Raw genomic sequence first — 19,133 nt, forward strand, 5'->3', positions numbered from 1 at the left:
GGGGGGGGGTGGGACTTTTCAAATAAAAACATTTAGTTAGAGTTACTGGAAGCATTGGACTTTTCAAAGTGTGCAAACGTTCAGCTCCAGCATACAGGCTGCATAGAACAGGTGATCAGACTTGTCTTCTTCTTTTCTTACGATACAATTTCATTTGTGAACATTAGCATTGAAATCAATTTGAACATACTCGCATAGCATGTAGGTCCTGTTGAGTTTACACTGTAGTTATATATATCTATATATTAGGCCTGGGCGATATGGCTGAAAGACATATCACGATATAACTTAATATTGTAAATATTGTAAAGAAGTATGGAACCGTGTTTGTGTAACAAACCCAGCTGCTAGATTCGGTGGTCCAGTCTCTTATCGATATTTATTGAACATGTTTTATATTGATATTGATCAAAAGTCTATCACGATACGATCATTTATTGTTTCATTGCCCAGGCCTAATATATATATATATATATATATATATGTCATTTTATATATAATAATAGAATTAGAACAGAGAAAACACATTATTTCTCCTGTGATTACAACGATTACTACAATACAACCATTTTTTAACCATGGCCAGGTTAGACGTTCTGTCAACAAAAAAACAGAACAGTTATAATTAAGATTTATACATTGAAACATGTTACCTCTTAGTTCAACCTCATTGTCTATCGGTGAATCATATTTTACATCAAACTACATAGAGAGCCGTCGTCAACGCCCAAACAACTTGTGAAATCCTCTGTAACCGTGACAACGGCCAGCAAGAGTGTAAGAGTACATCTTGAAGTAAATGTTCACTTCAACGGCCGACCGATCAGAGTGGGGCTAAACTCTGTGATCAGTTCCCACAGAGTGCTTGTGACCTGGGGGATGGTGGTCTGGTCGGTGGAGTGTTTGTGGGGGAAGATTGTGGGTCAGTGCATGCTCAGGTGTGTGTGAGTGGAAAGCTTGAAGGGTTACAGGGGTGTGTGGGAGGTGTGAAGTGTCAGTAATAGAAATGGTTCTAGCTCCCTTTGGGCGGCGTCCATTTTAAGGCGGTGGGGTCGATGGTCTTGCTGTTGCCTCGCTTGGTCTCCTTGGCTTTCCAATCGTCGATGAGGTCCTGAAGGAGGGAAACTGTTTTGTTTCTTTTTCTTTTTGCAGGTTTTATGCTTTTTATTGTACGGTGAGTTAGACAAGAGGGTATGGGAGAGAGAGGGGAAGACACGCACCACAGGCAAGACTTGAACCCGAGTCGCTGCGGTAAGGACTGAGCCTGAATGGTACACGGTCTACCTGGTAAACCACCCGGGAGACCCTAGTTAGCCTGTTTTAATCTGACATAAAACAACAACTCAGACTGAAGTTGTACTTATATTAAATCTTAAGAGAGGGGAACTTCATTTTATGGTGCAGTTTTTCTCATATGCGACTGCTTGTAGCCTGTCGTCAGTGTGAATCCCAGGACAAACGACTGGACACACTGGTTTCAGACGCCCGGTTAGTCACATGATCATCACATTTTATCCAGAGATGTGTATTGATCATTATCTACTAAAGAGTGGGAAATGTATGGATAAATGGACCCTCTCTGGGGGACCTGACTGTAAATGTGTCCTGACGCAGCCGTTTGGATCATTCCAGTGGCGTAAATATCGACGGTGCAACCGGTGCAGCTGTCCGGGGCCCAGACGCCGTCAGGGGCCCATGGAGGAAGAAAAAATAAAAAAAAATAAAAATAATGTAAGGTCGGTAAGGTAGGCTAGCTGAGTGGCTGGTATGGGAGGAGGAATGATCATTTGTCCAAATTCCAATCATTCCAATCATTTGTTTACCCATGTGCGATTGCTACCCCTACTCTCATTGGCTGAATCGTTGAGAACGTTTTAGACTCAATCAATATAAGGTCGCGGGGAGACAAAGCTCTGTTGGTTTGTATATTTTATTTTCGTAATGGTAGGAAAAAACAATACTTTATTAAAGCATGCAATTGTGATGTAGAACAAAATAAAAAGAAAACAAAGTGCTTGCATGATATTGAAGCCTACAGCGATCGTTAGTTAACTTGTGTGGTGTCTTGTCATTTACCCGTGTGCCATGGCAACGCAATTGCTACCTGCTGTAGTAGTACTCTCATTGACTGAATCTTTGGGGGGGCACAAAAGAAATATTTGCACCAGGGCCATCACCATGATGTTACGCCACTGGATCATTCAGTACGTTTACATGCACAGCTTAATCCGATTAGAGCCATAGTTCGACTATGCTCCGCAATTGGACAACTGCAATTGTCCGGTTGTACAGCATGTCATGGTCCCCGGTACGATAGGTGGCGCTGTACCCATTTCAACTAGTTGTAATAGAGCCACCGGTTGACCTCTTTACGTCACCAGCAACAACAAACTCAGGCAACATTCGAGAATGTTTTCAGTAGACAGCTGTCACTTCACTTCGGGTCCATGACACCTCAAAATAAATGTTTTTTTTCTTCCGACGTGTTTACAATCTCCACCGGCAGAGCCAGCTCCTCCGGCTGGCCTCCTCCCGCTGCTCCCAGCTGTCTACTGAAAACATTTTTCTCCCGCCGGAGCAGTCCCTCTGTCGCCCGTCCGTATACGCCATCCCCCCAATTCCTTCTCCCCCATGGGTGAGATAATCCCCACTATAAGTCTTTACTTGCTGTGGAAGTATCAGAGAGTCTGAGAACCCGACGCAGTCTTTAAGTCAGTTCGGCCGCGGCGCAATGAATGAATAAAGATTGTAAACACGTTATTTTGACAGATGACAGATACTTTACAACCTCGTTGATGACCCACATTTAGAAAAACATGTACTTTTATTCAGCCTTGGGTGAAATCAAAGTGTAGTGTCTGTGTGCTTCCACCTTTAATGAATGCATGCCATGCACGCTTCCGCGGCTGGGGATACAATTCCTATAGAGGGTGACTACATTCACCGGCTTTCTCCATCTTCTTTGCCACCTTTTAAAATAAATCTGCGTTTCTTGTTTTCCGACGGCAACAACAACATGACTATCGTCTCCCAATCCGTACATGCATGCTTAATGCGACTACTGCGAATAATCTAGGGGTCTTAATTCCGACTATGAGAAACCCAATTAGATTTGATTTTAGCTCGACTAAGGTGTATACATGCATCTTAATAATCCAATCATAGTTGGACTAACCCAATAATTCGACTTTCTTGAGTGTCATGTAAATGCACTGATTGAAACAGGATTTCAAATGACTGCTGGAAACATTCAGGACACAATGTGTCTCAATGGACTGTGAGGACCACAGGGTGTGTGTGTGTGTGTGTGTGTGCGTGTGCGTGTGTGTGGTGTTACCTGTCTCTTCAGTACAAGGTGCTTCCCCTTACAGTACTTCAGCATCTGGAGGGATTGCAGGGTGCTGACAATGTCCACGGGGTTCACCGCCGTCTCCTGGCTGAGCGCGACAGAGTCCGGCACAGGAAGACACGGCCAGACCAGACGGGAAGCAGCTTCACCGCTCCGTGTCGCTCTGTGTTAACAACCGGAGCTACATAGCTGAAGCACAACGTTAACCACTTGTAAACAGTACGGTACTGTACCTTTCCGGATAAAACACTGGAGAGCATTTACATTTACATTTAGGGCATTTAGCAGACGCTTTAATCCAAAGCGACTTATAATAAGTACATTTGTCAGAAGAAGGAGAAACTATATAGCGCAATATAGTAGGTACAGTAAGGATGTTCATAGAACCAAGTGCCAAGCACTTACAGGTACAATCGCTAGTTTAACCCATCCCCGTATACAACAAAGATAGCTAGGATAAGACACTACACAATGCTGAGTACTATTTTTAAGTTCCAGGACGAACAACATACAATAAGTGTGTACATTAAGTGCCAGGACGTAGAACATACAATAAGTGTGTACATTAAGTGCCAGGACGTACAACATACAATAAGTGCGTAAGAGGGGTGGAAGGGGGGTGGCTGTGCAGAGAGAGAGCGCAGAAAGAGCAGAATGAACGATGCTCTCCATCCTACGAGGCAAGGCGGAGTCAACACTGAAAGGCAGATGCAGACACACGCATACAGACAGGCAGACACACACACACACACACACACACACACACACAGGAGGCGGCGATGAGGGCGGGCCTCCCGGCTCTACCTTGGAGAAGTAGCCCACTAGGTGGCAGCCCGTGTTGTCTGCCTCCGTCATGACGTAGAAGAGGAAGGGCTCCACGTCGTAGTACAGCATCTTGTGGTCCAGGAACAGCTTGGCCAGGAGACACAGGTTCTGGCAGTAGATCTGGGCCCAGGAGAACAATGATGATGGTAGGACTTAAAGCAGCGCTCCTTGGTAACCCTTCCTCTTAAAGACCCCCAATAACTCCTAAAGACCCCTCAGTATTTAACAGGGCTGTTCTGGTCGACTCAAACTCTCATCAGTCGGACAATCACTGGTGTGACTTTCACAGGGACATTTTCATGTCCTTTAAGCGCATTAAGGCCGCACTAGCACAATCTGAAGCAGAGACCGAGAGGCAGAATAAAGTAAACATGCACACCCCGTGTTAGAGACTTTCTTTTCTCCTTCTTTTTACCGTTGCGAAGCGCTCCCCCATCCTAGTCTTCCGTTGTAGATCTCTCGTTAGAGCCAACATATAATATAGCAATCCTTATTATTATTCTCTCTTACCCATGGTAAATAGCCTAAGCTTTTAGTGGATGGATGGTCTAAAAGCTATCATTCATGTAATTTGTTAAACATGGCATCGTCATTAGTCTGGTATTAGCGTTTGAAGTAAGTATTGATGCATGATTTCAACTTAAATAAAAACAATTCTGTACTTTCTATGTAAATCGTATAATCTCTATATAAAAAGGACGGCCCCATGAATGATAAATATTTAAAGAAAGGAATGTATCCGAAAGTACCTATCTTCATTTCTAGATAGCACCAACATAATCCTTGGATGACCAACATTTTAAATTGAATGGACGGGTAAAAGAGGTGGTGTTTGTAATGGTTGCCTGCTTTCCTGGGAAGTACACAATAATATCTGATTTAAAACAGAGCTAAAACTGTCAAGTCTTTTTGTTCAGCTATAGTTTATCTTACCTATTAATTTACAAGTGGTAATTGCCCAATCATTTATTATAATTTGCCGGGTACATTCTTTGTAAGCAGAGGAGGAATGTCAAAGGAATGAAAAGAAAATAACCCTTTTCATATGTCTTACTATTGATTCACCCCTAAGGGGACATAATGAACAGAGACAAACGCTTTATGGAGCCTCCTCTGTTATCTGGCTTCAACACGAGTGGTAAAATGAAGACCTGTGTGTGGATGAATTCTGGGCTTCTGAAATACATGGCAAAAAAGTAGGAAGCATTCCTCCAAGCCGAAATATGGGGTTTAATCAAATTTATAGCACATGTTAGTGACAGCTCAAGGCATTTAACGAATTAAGGTGTTCAAAGTGCAAAGCCTGGAATAGCCCCGGTTGTGGAATTGAAAAAGGGCAGCGATTCCAATAATGTGGTAGGAAATAAGAAAATGATTGTGTGTGTGTGTGTGCTCTGTGCAGAGCTTAAAGACAGGAAGAAAAGGGCTCACCTGCTACGTAGATCTGAACTCGTGCCACTTTGGTAGCATGTTTTCTGTGGTAGTTAACCATGTTTGCCATTTATGGTGTGGTTTGCCGTGTTTGGTTGTTATGGTGGTAGTTAACCATGTTTTATTGTTATGGTGTAGTTTACCATGTTTGGAGGATATGGTGGTAGGTTACTGTGTCTCTTTGTTATGGTGCTAGATTACCAGTTTTGGTTGTAATGTTAGTAGTTATCCTGGTATTCACTTTAAATTGTGTAGTTTACCATGTTTCATTGTTATGGTGTAGTTTACCTTCTTTCATTGTTATGGTAGTAGTTTACTGTGTTTTGTTGTTATGGTGTAGTTTACCATGTTTTGTTGTTATTGTGGTAGTTTACTGTGTTTCGTTGTAATGGTAGTAGTTTACTGTTTCATTGTTATGGTAATAGTTTACTGTGTTTCGTTGTAATGGTAGTAGTTTTCTGTGTTTCGTTGTTATGGTAGTATTTTACTGTGTTTTATTGTTATGGTGGTAGTTTACTGTGTTTCATTGTTATGGTAATAGTTTACTGTGTTTCGTTGTAATGGTAGTAGTTTACTGTGTTTCGGTTATGGTAGTATTTTACTGTGTTTTATTGTTATGGTGGTAGTTTACTGAGTATCGTTTATATGGAGGGAGTTTACCATGTTTTTAGAAATGTACAATGTTTGGAGGAAGCCAAAACCTAGCCTCACCTTATTCTTTTTGCCGTCCACCTCAAAGACGGAGATGTTTGTCTTCTTGTAGATCTCATCTCCTGGAGGATGCTTCCAAACACACTTGGCCTTGAAGAGACAAAGGGGACAGAAGAGAACAGTTATAGGGGGTTTGAGTGTCAGATGATTAGCCCATTGTGTTGGGCGTGTAAAGCTACTCCGCGCTGAAACTAAGCCTTGACCCCTTAACTGAAAATCGAATTAAAACTTCCATGAGGAAGCAACTTCTGCAGGGGGTCTGAGCTGAGGGCTGGGGGCTGGGGGCTGGGGGCAGGGGGTCTGAGCTGCGGGCTGGGGGGCTGGTGGCTGGGGGGCTGGGGGACTGGTGGCTGGGAGCTGGGGGCTGGGGAGCTGGGGGCGGGGGGTCTGAGCTGCGGGCTGGGGGGCTGGGGGGCTGGTGGCTGGGGGGCTGGGGGGCTGGTGGCTGGGGGCTGGGGGCTGGGGGGCTGGGGGTCTCACCATGTGGCGACGCAGGATGGTCTGGCTCTTCATGTACTTGAGGCAGAACTCGCACATGTAGAGCTTGCCCAGCCGCGTGTACTCCTCGGGGTAGGGCGAGTGGTACCACGTGTCCAGCTCGTAGCGGCCGAACACAATGCTCTTGATCATGTTGCCCCCCTCCGACGACGCGTGGCCCGCCAGCCGCAGCTTCTCCTGTACAGGGGAGCAGGAGGAGGTGGAGGTGGTGGGGTTAGGGTGGAGGAGGTGGTAGGAAGGAGGAGGTGGGGTTAAGGTGGAGGAGGTGGGAGGGAGGAGGAGGCAAGGTGGAGGAGGTGGGGTTAAGGTGGAGGAGGTGGCAGGGAGGAGGAGGAGGTGGCAGGGAGGAGTTGTGGTTATGGTGGAGGAGGTGGAGGAGGGTGTGGAAGGGTGAGGGAGATCAGGTGAAGGTGCAGGGGGGAGAAGGGAGATGGAGAGGGGCGGGTGGGGTGGGTGGGGTGGTACCAGGTTAGGGGGGACAGAGGGGGGGGAGAGCGTCAGGGGTGAGCAGTGAACCGAGACCAGCCCAGACAGATGGACAGCGCTGGCGTATCGGCGGTTGAGGATGATTTCACTCTGGGGCCCGACGAGAGCTGCCTCGGCCAATCAGCATTTGTGATGTCATCAGTTGTCAGCCCAGAGCGATCCGGGACAGGAATACACAATAACAACAACAACAACAACAACAGCAACCAAAACGACGTCCAAAGAAAACCAACAATGCTACAGAAAACCACATCTGATTGTTCAGGTGTCTGAATGACGAGAATGAAGAAAACAGGACACAAGGGAGGAGGAGTAGGAGACATGGAAAGAGAAGGATGGCCGGAGAAGAACAGAAAAGCAATTAGGGGTGAGGAGAGAAAAGGTGTAAGCTCAGGAGGCAGAGCGGGTTGGCTGGCAACCGCAAGGTTGCTAGTTCGAGTGTTGAGGTGTCCCTGAGCAAGGCACCTCACCCTAACTGCTCCTGAAGAGCCGGCTATCACCTTGCATGGTTCACTCCGCCGTCGGTGTGTGAATGTGTGCATGAATGGGTGAATGTCAGGCAATATTGTAAAACGCTTTTTATAAAAGTGCTATATAAATGCAGTCCATTTTGTGCAAGGAAGGGAGAGAAGAGAAGGCAAGAGCCAGAAAAGAAAGTTAGATCAAAGATGGGAGAGCAGGACGGGACGGTGACGACAGCGCCTGAAGGTGTCTCTCTTGTACCAGGTTGTTGGAGGCCCGGGCCTGGGCCTTCCTGAACAGCTCCAGGTCGTAGTCGCTGGTGATGTTCTCCAGGAGAGGTTCGCGACTTCCCCCGTGGCTCTGTCGGTGCTCCTGGGCAGCAGGGCACAGGTAAGAACACAACCAAAGACACACAACCAAAGACACAAACACTACCAAAGAGACAAACACTACCAAAGACACACACAACCAAAGACACAAACACTACCAAAGACACAAACACTACCAAAGACACACACAACCAAAGACACAAACACTACCAAAGACACAAACACTACCAAAGACACACACAACCAAAGACACACACAACCAAAGACACAAACACTACCAAAGACACACACAACCAAAGACACAAACACTACCAAAGACACAAGCACTACCAAAGACAATAACACAACCAAAGACACACACACAACCAAAGACACAAACACTACCAAAGACACACACAACCAAAGACACAAACACTACCAAAGACACAAGCACTACCAAAGACAATAACACAACCAAAGACACACACACAACCAAACACACACACAACCAAAGACACACACAACCAAGCACACACACAACCAAAGACACACACACAACCAAAGACACACACACTACCAAAGACACACACACAACCGATAACACACACAACCAAAGACACAAACACAACCAAAGACAATAACACAACCAAAGACACAAACACAACCAAAGACAATAACACAACCAAAGACACAAACACAACCAAAGACAATAACACAACCAAAGACACACATACAACCAAAGACAATAACACAACCAAAGACACACACACAACCAAAGACACACACACAACCAAAGACAATAACACAACCAAAGACACACACACAACCAAAGACACACACACAACCAAAGACAATAACACAACCAAAGACACAAACACAACCAAAGACACACACACAACCAAAGACAATAACACAACCAAAGACACACACACAACTAAAGACAATAACACAACCAAAGACACAAACACAACCAGGAACACACACACACACAACCAAAGACACAAACACAACCAAAAACACACACACTACCAAAGACACAAACACAACCAGGAACACACACACAACCAAAGACACAAACGCAACCAAAGACACAACCAATAACACAAACACAACTAAAGACACAAACACAACCAAAAACATAAAACACAAACCCAATAACAATGTAAATCTCCCCCTACCATCCAAACAGTCAAATTAACCATTTCTAAATTGTATTTTTTGGGGTATTTCAGCATTTAGTTTGTTTCCTGTTTTATTGTTGATCTGAGCTGAACAACCAGTTTACTTTGTCAGGTAAAGGGACCGTTGTCGGTTCAACTGTTATAACATGTTGACAACCACACGTCTCTGCAGCACGAGGCCCCTATACCTCTGATGAAATACGGCCTCAATTAGTATCGCAAAGTGCCGTAAAAGCCCCAGCACGCACCACAAGGCGACTAAAAGATATTTTTGTTGATTGTCGTTCAAATGCTGACAAAGTGCTGCTGACAAAGTCTCTCAAAGCGCGCAGCGTTAATAAAAGCCACTGAACGGCTAAACGCAGAGCCAGAAAAATAAAGTAAGCAGTTTGTTTCTGGGTGACGTGCAAGGCACACACCACACAATCTGAAGAAACTAAAAAAAGAAAAAAAAAAAAAGAATAAATAAATTTAAAAAAATAACATCCTTAAAATCCAGCAGAACCGTACACCGTAATTGCACAAACGACCCGGGATGTTTCAAGATGATCACATTACTCTTTTATTACGGTAAATGTTATTACGATTATCCAACCAGAAGCTAACAAAGGCCTTAAAGGTAATAAAGATTACCATTTACATGGACACAATGCAATTAGGGCAACAGATTCATAATTGTGTTATGGGCTGTGTTACATTCATTCAAATGTATCACATTACAGGCGGTGATTGTGTTGCATTGAGTTATACGTTGCATAAGAACAGAATACCTCATCAGGGCTTTGTTTTTTTTCCCTTTCTGAGATACGACCAACAGACACTGAAGCCTCCTCCTCTCGAAACACAGGACCACGAGGAACCAAACACAGGACCACGAGGAACCAAACACAGGACCACGAGGAACCAAAAACGGGACCACGAGGAACCAAACACAGGACCACGAGGAACCAAACACAGGACCACGAGGAACCAAACACAGGACCACGAGGAACCAAAAACGGGACCACGAGGAACCAAAATGGGACCACGAGGAACCAAAATGGGACCACAAGGAACCAAAATGGGACCACGAGGAACCAAAATGGGACCACTCACCATGTGCTTCTCCTTCTGCTCCTTGTTAAGGCCGGAGTTCCTCTTCCTCCTCAGATCGGTCACCTTCTCTTTGTAGCGCAGCTGGCGTTCTGAAGGGGCCTGGGAGTGACACACACACACACACACACACACACACACACACACACACACAAACACACACACACACACACACACACACACCTCTATGAGCGGTCTATTTCATTAAAGCCGACAGCAGTGCTCTGTCTGTCATCAGTTGAATCGGCTGCGGCGGGTGTGTGTATTTGTGTGTAATTTGTGCGCGTCGTGTCAGCCGCTTCCTGTGTGCGTGCGTGTCTGCGTGGCTGCATGTTGGGGGTGATGTGATGCCGCAGAGAGTGAACCCTACCCTCCCACCCTTCTTGCATCGGCCTCTACTTGTCCTGCCCCCTAGCCTGGCGCCTAGCCTGGGCCCTACGAGGCGTCCGTTAGCGGGGCTCTGGGGCGCGGTCGGCTCATGCTACAGGCGTAAGGGGCACAAGTGCACAGCAGGGTGAGTGACAACGTGTGCGCAGGGATGTTAATGCAGAAAAGCGTGGAGTTGTCGTGTGGGTTTGTATCTCGTGAGTGAGTGAGTGAGTGAGTGAGTGAGTGCCATGCCGTGTTCACCTGGTTGCGTGTGGAGTGTCTGTTTTCATCCTGCCGGTGTGACAGGGTCCTCTCCTCCACCTGCTTGTCGCGCAATGTCACCTTGCCCTGGGGACACACAGACACTCTGTAACCCTATAACGCCCTGTCACACTCTATAACACCCTATAACACCCTGTCACATGTTGTATTACTCTGTCACACCCTATCACACCCTATAACCGATCATATTAAACCCTGCAACACTGTTACACCATGCAAAACACGCCTTAAACACGTAACACCATTTATCAATGTGTAACAACATGCAACATCACATATCAGTGTGTAACACCATGTTACATCAAGTAACCAATTGGAACACCATGTAACATCACCCATCAATGTATAACACCATGTACCTTGTAACTCTCTACAAAAACCCTGTTAAACAATTTAACACCCTGTAACGTATTCATGTTATTACCAGTGTTATTATCTTATTTCTATACACACAATTACAACTTTTTTCATTATTTGTTACTTTGCTTGCACTTCACAAGTCTACCGCGTACTATGCTGTGTTACAAGTGAGTTACCCTCCGTCACCAGGATGTGTGCGACTGGGTACCTTGCACTCATCAGAAGAGAGGTTGTGGTAGAGGGGACAGCCGGATATGGAGAAATGCCTCTCGTGTCTGCCCGTCAGATGGCCTATAACACAGGGAGCGATGGGACATGATGGCATATGAACGAAGGAAAGGGTTTTCGTGGAAGGAGGGAAAGAAGCTTAGTTAAGTGTGTGACTGGAATCTAAAATGATGTTTTTCCCCCTCTGCATGCGTCCTCGGTGCGTTTCACACAGATTCCAGACAAGGCATCCCGTTTATTGTTGACATTTCTTGTGCATTTCACCCTCGCTATGCAAGGTGGATGCTCAAGCAGTGTTGCAGGTTTTCACTGGTCTAGAATCTCGATATAACTTGAGTGCATCTGCTGCAACAGGTGTGGCAGGCAGGATGGGTGACAACTGGTCAGGTCGTGTGTTGCAGATCAAACAGGAATCATTATTCAGCAACAGGGAAGCTTTCATTTGCTGCTCTGAAACGTTGTGTATGTATCACAGTAGATGAGCATTTTGTTTATTTATCTATTAAAACTTCCATTAAAAGCTCAGGAGGGACCCCATCCTGGTGATTTCCACAGTCACCCAGGACACCTGGGTCACTCTGTTAAACCTCCAGAGTGATCACTCTGGATTTCCCTCGACAAGACAAACCTTGGATTGTTCCCACAGAGTATTTTCTCTGTGAACCAAAAACTCTTTCTCTGTGAACCACAAATCTGCCTTAACTTTCACTCTCTTGGTCATAATTATTTTGTTGTTCAGCTATTAACGATGATTGCCCAATGCCTACTCTCCAACCTTGATGATTCTTGAATATGGGCTTTGTTGCATGCTGAGGCGAACACTATTGTATTATTGTGGATAAAACCTTTAACTTCATCCCATTAAAATCTCACATCTGAGACAATGTTGTTATTAATACAAATGAAAATGCAGATGCCTGCTTTAAATCATTCACAACCAGAGAATCCTGCAATAATGTTAAAGTGAATTTCCATTTTAAAGTATAAATATTAAACAAGTAAGCAGTTTAATGTCTTCCATCACAAGCTCAGCCCGGAGGTGTAGCTACATTTTTGCTTCACATTGAACTATGATGACAAGCAAGAACTTTGACTGCAACTGTTTCTCCAACACATAAGCAGAAAGAATTTGCGGGCAGCATCCTATGAGATTTTAGATACTTATAGATACTCTTTATGCAGTGAAGCCAGCTCTCAGTGAGATACAGGCTGGTTATTATCCTATCAATGAGATCAACGACACTGGCTGTATGTTTATGGTTAAGTGTAGCCTACCTTAATGGGGAGTCGAGCCAATTTAAAAGAGGAATTATGTTGAATGCAGGACTAGCATTGATTGCCTCAATGACTGAACGTAATGATGGCGCTTCTTGTGCACAATCGTTTTGGAGTCAGGTGATCGGCTCCTGTAATTGATAGTGGCCGTCGGACAACTAAGTAGTGCTCCTGCACGCCGCTCGTCTCTCAATGGAAGTGGATGTCTAGCGGGCGTGTTCCACGCCCATCTTAAAAGGCCATGGGATCGGGATGTTGCCCCAACACCGTTATTAGTGTGTATACCGCCAAACCTTAGTAATTACATTTAAAATCAACACCATTTCTACAGTGTTAATATTGGCAAACCTATAGGCAGATACTGGTATATCGATCGATACAAACGGCAAACTGATATATCGGTCAATTCAAAATCAAAAATCCTCACCAACCGTTTTTCGAGCTGAATTAGCATCCCTTACTCGTTTTACAAGTCCTACAAGTATGGCAATTTATACAACTTTTGACCACTTTGTTTATGAGATAAGGAAATAAGGCAGAATATGACCGGAAAAGAAAAATAATAATAGTATCAAACACAATTGGGTTCCTACGCATTTCTTAGAACCCCAAATTAAATATTAAACAAGTCAATTTTGCTTGCGTTCATTCAGAACACAAGCTAGCGAGCAAATTTTATAAATGTGCTGTCTGAATGCAACCGTTTCTATGGAGCATAGAAGAAGCATAGTAGCATAGTAGAAAAAACAAATTTGCAAAAATTGCAAAAATTGCAAATTTGTGCGAATGTTTTACCCAAGCAGTGCGCAAGGATTTGGTTCATTCTACGCAGCAGGGATCCCCATGAGCATTGTGACGGCTGGTCCCACACAGGCCTCATGCATCAGTATAAGATATATTCAAGATGAGGCAAGACTCCATATCCCAGTTTAAATCAAAGCTCAAAACTCACCTTTTCAAATCTGCGTAAACCTCCTGATCTTCCCTTCCCACATCACCACATCACCATCACCCATTGTCCACGTTTTTTAACTGTTTTTAATTCTATTGTTTCTTGTGTATTCTGTTTCTGATTGTATAGCTGTTTTTCTAACGTACGGTGTCCTTGAGAGCCATGAAAGGCGCCTTTAAATAAAATGTCATTATAATTAACCTAGTGTTTCAGTCTGAGATTAGTTCATTTTTAACAAACATTCAAACATGATCATCATGTGAAAAGATAAACCCTCCATTCAGTCATCCATACTGTATAGATGCCGGTCTGAATCAGATCTGCGTTTGCCGTCACAATGCTCATGGGGAACCCCTGCTGTGTAGAACTACCCAAATCCGTGCTCACGGATTGGGAATCTGAGGGAACGGTTTACAAAACCGTGTGCACGGATTTAGTATTTTCTTTCTACTATATGTGACCCCAGGGCGGGCTGCGTACTCTCCCCTTCCCACCCCCAGCCTCGGCGAGCCTCACCTAGCGAGTTGCAGCCCGGCGTGGGGCACTTCATGTTGAAGTTGTAGCTCTCGTGGAAGCGCCGGCGCTTGGGCCGGTGGGAGAGGTCGTGGGCGGCGGCCTCCTTCAGCGACAGCTCCTTGGCCAGCCGCTCGTCCTCCTCCTGGGAGACCACGGCGGGCGGGGGGGCGGCGGTGGCGGCGCCCTTGTTGCCGCCGGCGACCAGGCTGTTGCCGGGGCTGGAGACCTCGGGGTCGGACTCCGAGTAGGGGGCGTTGCCCGTGGGGGTGCGGGGCGGGGTGTCGCAGGCCTTTAAATCTGACCAATAGGAAAGCGGGGTTCACGACACGTTAGGCGTTGCGTTGGACTGTTTTAGCGTGGACTGATTTAAAATTAGTGAAATTAATGGCTGCTATGGCTGCAATGTTTAAAACACCTTTACAGTCTAAACTCTATACACCGGTAGTATGTTTGTAACAATTGTTCCCCTAGATGTGTCTCTTACTTAATTATGATGAGTAGCACTGCTAATGTCCCCTACCCCGCCTGCTAACTAATTACACCTAGTGGACAGAAATTGACTGCAGGCAGAGAAAAGCCAATTACACCACACCATTGTGAAGCACGTAATTTAATTGGAAAGATCTTTCAAAATCCCGGCAGGAGGTGTAATAAATAGATCCAATAGACTACCAGGGCCTGGAACACACCCTGCTGCTTCGCACTGTACTGAATGTCAACTCTCAATGCGCTCTCAAAGTAACCAACATATTATACCATAAGGCGAGGCCAACAACCTGTAACTAGCCATGAATGTCGTTTTTCTAAAGAGAAGAGGGGGGGGGGGGGGGGCGGTGGATAATGCAACTATTTACAGAGCTTTTGGCAATTAATTGGTCAACAAATAAAATGTGTGAATCATCCCCTGACAATGGGGATGAACTAAGACATTTTTACATAACTCTTAAAATGTTATGCTAAACGTCCTGAAAAAAACATTTGACTTAAAATGGAGTAGCTAAGCTTATTCGGAAGAACATCTTCGTTATCGCTCTTACCATTGAGTTCAGTGTCAGAGGTATTTTTTAGCCGTGGCGTTTGTCGCCCCCTGCTGGCTGAGTGTGACTCTGCGTCCAGAAGTGAAGACCGAATCTGCTACAGTTGCTGCTGCTGCAGCCAAATTAACTGCCTCCTCTGATCCTAGTGTTTTAGAGGGGCTGCTCCGTACAGGGCTGGAGTTGTCTACAATAAAATAACATGGAATAAAATAAATACAGAATAGAAGGGTAGACCCATTGATGGATTATATAAAACCTGTGAGAGCGTAAGCACTGCACTGATTCAATGACATTAAAGAGAGAAAAAGGACGATTTGGGCAGGGCAAAGGATCAAATCAGGGTACCAAAGCTATAATGTCAACTCACAAATACATATTGACAAGTTAACAAACACACAGGCATTAACTGTTCAAGATAAAGTCCAAATTAAAGGACACCTCTTGCCTTGGTCGATGACTAGACGAAAGCAACAGCACATAAAACCTAGCATAGCACACACATACACATACATACGTGTGCCTGTCCTCCGTAGACGAGAGATACAGTTCCCATGCAGGACAGCCCCCCAATCAGAGGCTGTCGTTACTAATTTGTGACTATGCTCGTTCTTCTCGCTAAATTTAAAACAAAATCCCAGTGAAATGAGCCTTCAATGGCCTCCACACAAGCCACCAGAGCGAGGGGAAACCATCAGTGTTTCCCGTCCCCTGCTGTAAATCCTGTGTGACAGGCCGAGCCTAAAGAGGTCATATGAGAGGGGGCCGGGGGGGGGGGGGGGGCGGCTGTCTGATTCCATTCAGGCTTTATGGCTGGCTATATACAATGGAAGGGCCCACATCCCCCCTCCCCCTCCCACACCCACGGCCTGAGGCATTACAGACGACAACAAATAGGCACATCCCTTTAACTCATTTGTCAGTGGGCAAAGGTTTTAAAGGTTCATTGTTTTTGTACTGTATGCTGTTTATGCTGCAATACACGAGCCGGGGGGTAAATTCCCATGGGAGTTGAGCCTACGACACACAGGCTCAGATTAAGAAGTGATCAAACAGGGCTGAGAGGGGAGAGACCGGTGTAGAGGAACAGAACAGGGCCCCGTTTCCCGAAAGCATCGTTAGCCTAACGACGTCGTTAAAACCGTCGTACGATCATCGCAGAGTTTTCAGACCGTTTCCCGAAAGCATCGTTACGTAAGGACGTCGTTAAAACCCTCGTAGCTAACGACGGCTACAGGGGTACTCGTAGAGCGCTAAGACGCATCGTTACTATAGCCTCAGTGGAGTCACCAGCTGGACATTCCGTGTATTGGATGTGTTTTATTAAAACACGTCATCCAATACCGCTGAATGTCCAGCTGGCGCTATTTAGCAATAGGCCTACCCCAAAAACAGTGGTTCCCGCATATAGCCTAACTCGTAGACTACTGTTACATTTAAACAGCAAAGACAGAGACATGTTAGAAGTCAACAACAATATAACTTAGGCCTATTGCAGCACAAGTCACAAGGCAACCTTATCACAAGGCATATAAATATAATAAAATCAAATGATTCCTGATGATTTGAGTGTGGGAGGTCGCTTGCGAGCTGCACTTGCTGTCTCCCTCTGATTTTAATTCAACCATCGTGGTTAAAATGTCCTCAATGACAGAAGACATACTGTAGGCTACATGAATCATGCTGAGACCAGCGGGTCTCGGAGAATTTCTGCAGGCGTTTTTTGTTGCGATTGTTTGCCATAAAGCACTGTAGGCGCGTCGGTGAGGCTGTGATTAAGTTCACTATTTATTGGACCGTGTCTAGACAGTTACGAACATCCCTGACCTTAGTGGAGTGCACAATCGCCAAGTTGAGATTGGCGTGGTTTCTGCAGTGAACGTAGACTGCTGCGGGAAACTGTTGCGATGCGTGCCTTTCCCGCTTACATTGCCCGCACCACCATACCCCTGCCCAACAATATGGGCAGGAATCGATCTAGACCAGCAACAGCAATAGCCGTGTCAATGCCTCTGCGTTTGAATGATAATGAATGAATGGAACGTCGCATTTTTAATGTTGACACCAAAGTTTCTAGACGAGTGCGCGGCGCGCCAATCACTGAATGAATGAATGAATGAAACCTTCTGCGGAATCAGAGAAAGTCTGCCCTCTTTGCGGCACAAAGCATGTTTCAGAAATCAGCAATTTAAATAAATGCTATAGTTGTCACACAGACACATGCTATTTTTTATTTTTGTAATATGGAATTATTTCAGGGGAGAAAATGCCGTGAAACAATGTAGGCCTATACACACGGTGCGTTCTGGATTAGGACTGATATAGCATATGTCGGCCTAGACCTAATCAATTGTGTTTTAATATTTGTAGCATTCATATTAGTCTATAATCTTTTCGCTACTCTGCTGCTGGCCTTGATGGGGAGTTATATTTTTGCTGCCACAAAATATAGTCTAATCCAACAACATTCCTGCGTCTCCCCCTCGAGCAGAGCACACATAAGATGAGTTTCGGGAAACGCTCGCCAAAAATTAACGATGCATCGTGAGATCCATCGTACGATGGATCGTACGAGCATGGATCCATCGTTATCGGGAAACTGGGCCCAGAACCGCTCGACTGAGCGTGCATGATATGAGTGTTGACGGTACCTTGTGAACTTTGACTGAGCCTCAGTGACGACCGGGTGAGTCGCGTGTTCCTCCGCCGGTACGCCGGCTCCTTCTCGGGACTCTATGCCGGCTCGTCCGAGTCCTTGGTCCCGTCAGAGCTACTCCCGGCCACCCGCTAGTGATGTTGGGAAAAACAGTCTGCCTAGTTACTTGACCAGATAAAAAATGAGACGGAGAGGTACTAAAGTCTATCAGCACGAGGGCCTCGGATTTATTGAGTAAAGTAGCAAAGGTAATACAGATTCATAAAGCGTGAGAGATCGAATATTCTACGTCCCCTAACAGCGCTGAGGTCGCCTAGAGCTTCGCCTCCGTGGAAGTTCTGCTTCAGAAGAGCTCCCGTGATTTGGTGCATGAGAAACTTATAGTATCTTTCATGGCCAGGTGTGTGTGCTAGCCTTTGTGTGGGTTATCGAGGGTTCTCTTGTCCCTGAGCCTCCGGGTTGTGTTGTCTTTCTGTGTGATATGTGTGTCCTCGCCGTCCGGCTGTGGCAGAGTGTTCTCCGCAGACTGATAGGGGGGCTCGAGGGTCATCTTCACCCTCTTGAATGTGTGGTATGTTGTGTTTATTAGATTTGGGCCCAGAGTTGACTATATTCATAATGTAATGTCCATTTAGGTTATTTTTGCCCATCAGTGATCAAACCCGTTTGAACAGTTTAGGATGAGGCAGTTTACAACAAGGAGGCCTGGATGCTACGAGATCTGGTGAAGCTTTTGTAAATGGAGAAACACACTTCGTGTTTTATATGTAGCCTCACATAATCCTTTGATTTAGGCTACCTTCCTCCTGGGCATCTTTAACAACAAGTGTGTCACGCGTTCGGGAAGATCCTTTAAATCCGACGCACATCACTTTACCCCCAAGCAATGGATAATAACCGCGTTAACCATAGGACTTAAAACATTATCTAACCCGTGTCGGGAAAATAGCAACACTTTCTCCGCACTTGGTTTCGGTGCAGAGCGCATGCGCGGAGGTTGTGCGTGTCCGGCGAGCGAATCTTTTTTTCGTAGGATGGTAGGGGCACGAAGCCGACCTTTTTCTTCCATTTGTACAACCAAGGTGCATTTCCAGCATTTAGTAGGGGGCGCTCATCCC

The 19,133-nt window shown here is 45.4% G+C and overlaps 1 pseudogene across 1 annotated transcript; it reads right to left on the reverse strand.

Annotated features, from left to right (window-relative positions):
* Positions 1-840: 840 nt before the first annotated feature.
* LOC311388745 (histone acetyltransferase KAT7-like) lies at positions 841-18,829 on the reverse strand (annotated as a pseudogene). Its single transcript has 13 exons — positions 18,815-18,829; positions 18,011-18,146; positions 15,363-15,546; positions 14,326-14,622; positions 11,563-11,645; positions 10,974-11,060; positions 10,347-10,445; positions 8,024-8,134; positions 6,797-6,991; positions 6,317-6,406; positions 4,154-4,294; positions 3,338-3,433; positions 841-1,111 (listed from the first exon to the last, which is right to left on the reverse strand). The product of its transcript is annotated as a histone acetyltransferase KAT7-like (transcript).
* Between the last annotated feature and the right edge of the window lie 304 nt (positions 18,830-19,133).

Source organism: Micromesistius poutassou (assembly GCF_964030765.1).
Source record: "Micromesistius poutassou genome assembly, chromosome: 1".
Lineage (NCBI taxonomy): Eukaryota > Metazoa > Chordata > Actinopteri > Gadiformes > Gadidae > Micromesistius > Micromesistius poutassou.